The 8,022-nt window shown below is 43.9% G+C and overlaps 1 pseudogene; it reads left to right on the top strand.

The window, feature by feature from the left end:
• Positions 1–1,306: 1,306 nt before the first annotated feature.
• Positions 1,307–1,868, top strand: LOC114619816 (annotated as a pseudogene).
• Positions 1,869–8,022: the final 6,154 nt, after the last annotated feature.

Here is an 8,022-nt window from a genome sequence, read left to right as displayed (position 1 = left end):
GTGGCATGGCATAAAAATCCACATAATTTGGCATGTTGGAAACACTGCAAGATCGACCATAGCAAACATGGTTCTGGCGCTAATGTCTTCCACTTAAAAGTTCAAAGTGGTTTTAACTGGATGTCAACTTCTAAATCACAGTCCAAGTCATGACTGATGCAGAAAGTGGAGGCCTGAGGATGCAGGCTCAGGTGTGGACTATAATGCTAGCTGATGCATTAACAAGTGAGGTGTAGGCGGGGCATGTCACCAAGCACACCAGTAGCGACCGATGTTGGAGTCTTCCTCTGTCATCCTCCCTTATTGTCCTTTGAGATAGAGTCTCTCACTGAACCTAGTGCCTCCATTTTAGTGAGATCAAGGATGATCAATCCTTCTGTCTTCAGGCTCTTGGAGCTGGGATTACAGGTGTATAACAACACACCCAACTTTTTACAGGAGTTTTGGGAATCCGAACCCAGGTGTGGAGATTTGGTCTATTGCTATGTATTGTAATGTTAAATTCTATACAGGCCTACAAATGACTTCTCATTTTTGCAAGCTTTTGTCATGCAAACCTCTTTCCTTGATTTAAAACTATTGGTTAAATAAAATTGGCTACAGCCAGTTGCTGGAGGGATTAGACGTGGATGGGTTTGGAGTGAGTGAGGAGAGAGACCAAGGGAAGAAGGAGGAAGAGGAGGAAGGAGGAGGAGGGTGAGGAAACCTCCGTGAGGGGCGATGGACCATGAGCACATGGCCAGGAGAAATAGCAAGTATTTGGGGTACACTGCTGGGGAGGCAGCCAGGCATGAAGTTAGAAGAGTAGATTAGGAGTGATTCCCCAGTAGTTGTCAAAGCCAAACAAAATAACCATAGTCTGAGTCTCCTTTATTTTTAAGCTAGTCAGGGCTAAGCTTAAATTGATTGTATTACACCCAGGTTGTCATGCTTACAACAGAAAACTTTATGCACTGAACCCTCTGCCCAGCCCCTGAGGCAGTTTTCTGGAGGCTACAATATTACTTTACCAATTATTTAGGTTTCTTTTTTTTTTCTAGAGTGTTATTAAACTATCCTTTAGGTATAGAAATTCAATTTCTTTTCACAACCTTAAGTTAAAAAGGAGAGAGCAAAAAATTAAAAGGAAACCTAATTTTTTTTTCTATTGTGGAAAAATATACACAGAGAGAAAGAGAGAGAGAGGAGAGAGAGAGAGAGAGAGAGAGAGAGAGAGAGAGAGAGAGAGAGAGATACCAAGCCCGAATTGTTTTTTATAAACACTCATGAAGGTCTTTCTGGACCTGGCTGAGCAAGAGACGCCATCATGGGTGTTGACATTCGCCACAACAAGGACCAAAATTTTCGGCGCAAGGAGCCCAAGAGCCAGGATATCTCCTTGCGGCTGCTAGTCAAGCTGTACAGGTTTCTGGCCAGACGTACCAACTCCACCTTCAATCAGGTTGTGCTGAAGAGGTTATTTATGAGCCGCACTAACTGGCCACCTCTGTCCCTGTCCTGGATGATCCGAAAGAAGCTTCCTGTCAGGGAGAACAAAACCACTGTGGTTGTGGAGACGGTCACAGATGATGTGCGGATTCTGGAAGTGCCCAAGATGAAGGTGTGTGCACTGCGGGTGAACAGCCGGGCCGAAGTCGCATCCTCAAGGCTGGGGTAAGATCCTCACCTTTCACCAGCTGGCTCTGGAGTCTCCCAAGGGCCGAGGCACCGTGCTCCTGTCTGGTCCTCAGAAGGGCCGAGAGGTGTACCGACATTTTGGTAAGGCCCCAGGAACCCCACACAGCCACACCAAATCCTATGTCCGTTCCAAGGGCCGGAAGTTCGAGCGTGCCAGGGGCCGAAGGGCTAGCCGAGGCTATAAAACCTAACCTTGGATCTTACTGTTAATAAAAAAACTTTGGATGTTAAAAAAAAAAAAAACTCATGAAATCATCACACCTAATACAAAAATAATAATGATAATAATAGCTTTTTCCTAGTTCTGAAACTTTAATTACATATATATATATATTTCTAGTAAGCCTTAAAAAACTGGCCTGCATCTGTTAGGTGTCATGGAACCAGACCTTCTGTCTTTTGACCTGTGACTCCCGTCTTCTTCTGACCTGATGCCCATCTGGCCCAAGGATTCTCTTTTCTCTCAGGACATCTTCCTTTCAGTTCTGGATGACAGAACTCACAGAGGTCCTTATACACGGTTTATGTGCTATTCTCTGCCAGCTCTAGAACAGTTTGGGAACTGATAAGAAGGGAAAGAAATCATCAGGCCAAAGGAGAACTGCCATGTGTCAAGAACGTAGGTCCTCCCAGCTGGGTGACTGTTAAAGCAGCTCTTCCAAGTTAAATTTTTATTCTCAAATAAAATAAGCAAAATGGCCCTTTAGATACTCAGACTTCCCCAACACACAGACACACACACAGATTCACTCATAGACACACACATTTATCCTTATGCCCTCTTAACCAGTCCCACCACATCAGCCAGGAGTTCCTGGTACATCGTTCACAGTGGACAGGTACTTTCCCAAAGATCATCCTTCTCTGGAGGGGCCCATTTGATGTACTATTAAATTACCATTACCAAACCATAATGGGGAGAAAGGAAGTTTATATCTTCGGTAATGTTCGAGGGTTTAAAAAAAAAAAGAAAGGACAAGTAGGAGCTGACTTTTATTAATAACATTGCTGGAAAGTGGCAAGGCAACATCTGGAATACTGATTACCCATTTGGCATGCCATTCATCTGCACAGTGAAGATTCAACATGACAAGCGCTGTCAAAAGGAAATAAGCTCCATCTAGTTAAATTAGAATGATTAGGGCCATTTAGACAGGGGAAGTTTAATTTGTATGGATCTAGAAATTTTATACAAACTGGGATACCTAAGTATTTAATCTTCCCTGAAGCTCAATTTAAAATTGAAAGAGACTGTTGCACAGATCTATAATGAGATGAGACATATTAGAAATTAATTTAACCATTACAACGCTGGGAACATGTAGCTCAAAGAACAAAAGAATATTTCATTTGTAGTTTGTGCACAACGACAGAAGCAAATGTTCTGATACAATTCATTAACCAGCCTGTTGTTCCATGAGTTCTTTAAATAGTGTCCAGCTTGGATTTATTTTTTCTACTTCTCCTGAAACATTCTCCTCCAAACTTAAATTACAGAGTAAATCTAAAAGTAAATGGAACGAAATTCTGCCCTAACCTTATATTCTAAGTGGAGATTCTTAACCTTCCTAGTGCCACAGATCCCTGTAGGATACCACTGAACTTTTACAAACCCTTCTCAGAGCAGTATATTAAATACGCAAGATAGACTACATATGATTTTTGTTTTAGATAAACATATAACATTTTTAACATGTAGAATGTAAAGGAAGCCGGGCAGTGGTGGCGCACGCCTTTAATCCCAGCACTTGGGAGGCAGAGGCAGGCGGATTTCTGAGTTCGAGGCCAGCCTGGTCTACAGAGTGAGTTCCAGGACAGCCAGGGCTATACAGAGAAACCCTGTCTCGAAAAACAAAAACAAAAAAAAAAAACAAAAAACAACAACAACAACAAAAAGAAATGTAAAGGAAATTACCTTTACTGAAATGTGAGATGTGTGGCAGACATGTGCTACTTTCTTGTGTATCTAATACCAAAATATAATAGTGTCTTTGATAACTATTGTCATTTTGAAACAACACTTTAAAGATTTTATTTCTATTTTACAGGTACATGTCTGGGTACATGTTTATACGTCACGTGTATGCAATGCCCATGGGGGTCAGAAAAGAACATCAGAAGCCCTGGAACTGCCATGTAGATGCTAAGAACCAAACCAGGGTACTCTATAAGAGCACCAAGTGCTTTAATCTCTGAGCCATCTCTCCATCTCTTTGAAATAAATTTTAATAGAAATTTAATACTCCCCTGAGTGTGGTGTATAAGTACAGATGATTTCTGCAAGTGATTAAGTCTTGGGTACTAAGGATATAACTCTTTTGCCTATAATAACTGAAGGAAATGTTTCTTTCATTTTAGTAAAAATTTTGTAAAAACTAGTGTGTGATTATTTTCCATACATGTTCATAGACTAGCACTTTTTGTTTCAAAGCTACCACCAGTGGTTGATTTAGTATGCTGGCTCTATAGCTAATGCTATAGCTGAGAAGGCTGTGTGTGAATACTGTGGCTATTGACAGCAAAATTGGCTAGGCCAGTCATCCCTTGGTCAGTTAATGGCTACATAGACAAGGTACTTGAAGTATCAGTCAGTAGCCCAAAAAAAGCTGCCAAATTTCTCCCTTTCTTGTGATATAGCTAGAGGGTGCAAACTTGTTTCAGATTCATGGAGGACACAGGTTTGAATTTCCTGGCTTAAATAAGTAACCATAGGTTGTTGGGCTTGTTACATCTCTTGGACCAGTCTCTTCTTTAAAATATCCTTTTTCCATCTGGAATGTCCAAGTAATAAATCTTGACATGTTCTTGGAAACTCTGTAACACTTTCCTTAGTGTGAAGAGCTGATATTTCTTTGGGGAAATACTGTTTCTTTCAGCATTGTATATTAAGTGCTGTTCTGTGCTGGGTATCAGGAGGACTAGATGCTAAGGAGCAAAGCTAAGATCGTGGGTGGAATGCATGAGCTGCTGAGAGAATGAAATTAGTAAATCACTAACTACTGTGCCAAGTAGTAGATTTTGTCATACAACAGACACTGCTGGACTCACAACATCCCTTCTGCAGCTAGAAGAAGAGGGGAGACCTGACAAAGGGAGCCAGGAAGTGGTCTATAAAGTTTCATTTTTAAAAAGTGGGAAGATAAGAAGGATTGGAGGGGGCTGGAGAGATGGCTCAGAGGATAAGAGCACTGACTGCTCTTCCAGAGGTCCTGAGTTCAATTCCCAGCAACCACACGGTGGCTCACAACCATCTGTAATGGAATCTGATGTCCTCTTCTGATGTGTGTGAAGACAGTTACAGTGCATTTACATAAAATAAATAAATCTTTAAATAAAAGAAGGATTGGAGGGCTTGTATTTGCAGAGGTTCTGCAAAGGTATGAGAAAGTAGAGTATCTTAGACAAAAGGACAGAGCTATACCAGAGGTGCAAGGACTCAACTATGAAAGGATATTTTTCTTCTTAAGCAGTGTGGATATAATTTTGTTGGCCCCTAAGCTCAGCATTCTTGGGGCTTTCTGGGAGGGCTCTTTGTCAGACTCTGTGACGCGCGTGTAATCGTCTCGCCAGCAAGAACGCACGCGGACACACATCAGGATCCTTCCGCAGCAAAATGTTTATTCCAAATACAAAATGGTGGAAGACCCCAGGCCCGGAAAAAGCACTGTTTATATACCCTTGGAGCAGTGTGCTCACCTTTGATTGGCTGCTTACTCGTTGCCCGCCAAAACGCCGTGGGATGGGCCTTGACTTTGGCGCGCTTTTACCATAGCACATGCGCAGCTTACTTGTTTGCTAGGAAGAGCACCGGATGCCAGCGCCATGTTGCAATGGCGGATTTTGCCAGCGCAAGCCGCGGCTTCCTACATCTCCCCCTTTTTTGTTTTATTGCAGAGGGTGGTAGTAGAGATCCCTGGGAAGGTTTCATAACTCCTATATTTGGGGGTCTCACAGCGGGTCTGAGTCTCTTTGGAGGGCGGTGCTCAAACTCTTACCCTTCACTGGGTCAGCCTCCCCACCCGGGGCTGCCCTGTCTTAGGTGGCCGAGGCTTATCCGTCCGCTCCGTTATTGACTTACCAGACCTACTATCCGTGGAACGAACACCTTAGTGGGCAGGGACTGCGTATAGATGTGTTTGAGGCTTCATAGGGTGTCTTTACCAAAAGCCCTTGGGTACAGTGGCTGAGGGATCTGTCTACTGGCTATTTCCTTTTGTTTTGTTAAACAGGCACTGGTCAATGTCCCATGTCTTAGGCTAGCTGACATTTCTCCATGCCCAGCACCAATAGGGCTAACACTGAGGAAAGGCGAGCCACCCTGTCTTAGGCTACGAGGGATATACCCGCGCCCGGGTCATTGCCACTTGCTAATCCCGTCATGGGGTTGGTTTGCCATCAATTCCCCAGTTGTCCTCATGGTGTATATCTGGCATGTGGCATCAGCCTATTTCCCCTCGTTGGGACCAATGGCAGCTGGCCTGGAGACGAAATGATGAAGCTGTCCATCTGGCTGTCCTTGGCCTGTCTAGCGTGGTACCAATCATGACTCAAACTCAAGCCCGATCAAGCAAATTCTATCTTGGGGGAATAAGCGATCAAGGACTAATAGTTTAAGACAGTCTCCCTTACCCTACCAGGTGCAATGGAAACAAGTCCTCTGGGTGCAAGGGCTAAGGGAAACAGAAAGAGATACAAACACCCATCCCTGTGCAATGGAGTCATCTCCTGGGGTGCAAGGGCTGTTTGCCTCAAATTTCAGGTACCACAGCTACACAGACAAGGACCAGCCAGGCCAAGACTCCTCACCGACCCAGTGCAATGGGCAAATCCTTTGGGGTGCAATGGCTGATGGCCCAACATTTAGCACCACCACTAGTGAGGGGGAGACTACTTATTTTCGAAGCAGTGATAGCCACACTGCAGGGGAAGCCCCTAGTTCTATGGCCACAAGTGCCTGGGCAATAATAGCCTTGTCACGATTTTGTTGAGCTCTGAGTTTGCAAACCAACCAAAGCATGAACACTAATCCGCAACATAGGGCGTACCAAACAGGCCTACTCCCACCCACTTAAAAAAAAGAAAAGAAAAGAAAAAGAAAGCTGAAGAGATCCAGGAGGAGAGTCCCTCAGTCAGGGACAGATCCACGAGCGTCGAGTTGATGGTCAACACAGCTGTTCTCAATTTTTTGAGTGTCTCATCGAAGTTTTCTGACCAATTTCCTGCAAGATATTGAAACAATTTCCTGGACAGATTAGCTACATTATGTCTGACTGGCATGGGTTTTGGAAAGGCAGATAATATGGTCCATCGTTGTTCCCCCGATATACTAGGAACCTGTATCCCTTGGATCAGCACAAGGGCTGTCATCAGAGTTTGGAGGGTCTGCCTGGGTGTCATCTTCTAATATCGCGAGTCGTCACATCAGTCACTCTGGTAGCCAAAACGGGTTGTCTTCTTCCTGCAGAAAAACACAAACCGCTCCCCTGGCTCTTAATAAAATAGGATCCGGGCCTTTCCATTGTCCGGTCAAAATGTCCTTCCATTTGACCATCTCTTTTGGCCTGTCAGGCTCTAAACAGTGACAGTCAGCAGCTGAATGGCCCTGACTGTCCAGAATTAAAATATTGAGGGTAAAAAGTGCTAAAAGCTGTTCCTCCTTCATCAGTTAATTGTCAAGGGGAATTAGGACTTGCATCTCCCTTGAGAATATTAAATAGAGGTTTATGTTCTCCTATGGTAAGCTGAAGATGAGGTTTTAGCCAATTAATATCTCTTAACAACTTTTGAGAATCATTAAAAGTAAACCATTTTTTTTTTATGTACACCTCCAAGCCAGAAGATGGCATTAGATCTCACTACAAATGGTTGTGAGCCACCATGTGGTTGCTGGGAATTGAACTCTAATATTTTTAGTTGTGAGTCTAGCCTTTAACGGCAGAACCATCTCTCTAGCCCCAATTATCCATTCTTTTTTTTTTGTTGTTTTGTTTTCAGTATTTACCATTTTTTTATTGGATGATTTATTTACATTTCCTATGTTGTCCCCTTACCCCATCCCCCACCACCCCCTTGGAACCCCCAATCCCCTCGCCCCTCCTCCTTCTTCTCTGTGGATGTAACCTCTATCTACACCCCCCCCACTCCCACCTCCCCACCCTCAAAATTCCCACCCCCTGGGGCATCCAGCCTTCATGAGGTCAAGGTTCTCTTCTTCCACCTATGCCCAGCAGGGCCCTCCACTTTTACATATTCAGCTGAAGCCCTGGATCCCCCCCTAAGTGCTCCCAGGCTGGTGGTTTAGACCCTGGGAGCTGTGGTTGGTTGGTATTGTTGCTCTCCTCATGG

The sequence above is a fragment of the Grammomys surdaster genome, unplaced genomic scaffold (genome assembly GCF_004785775.1).
Source record: "Grammomys surdaster isolate TR1022 unplaced genomic scaffold, NIH_TR_1.0 165, whole genome shotgun sequence".
Lineage (NCBI taxonomy): Eukaryota > Metazoa > Chordata > Mammalia > Rodentia > Muridae > Grammomys > Grammomys surdaster.
Note: the sequence above shows the minus strand (reverse complement) of the source record. Positions and strands in the feature narration are given on the sequence as shown.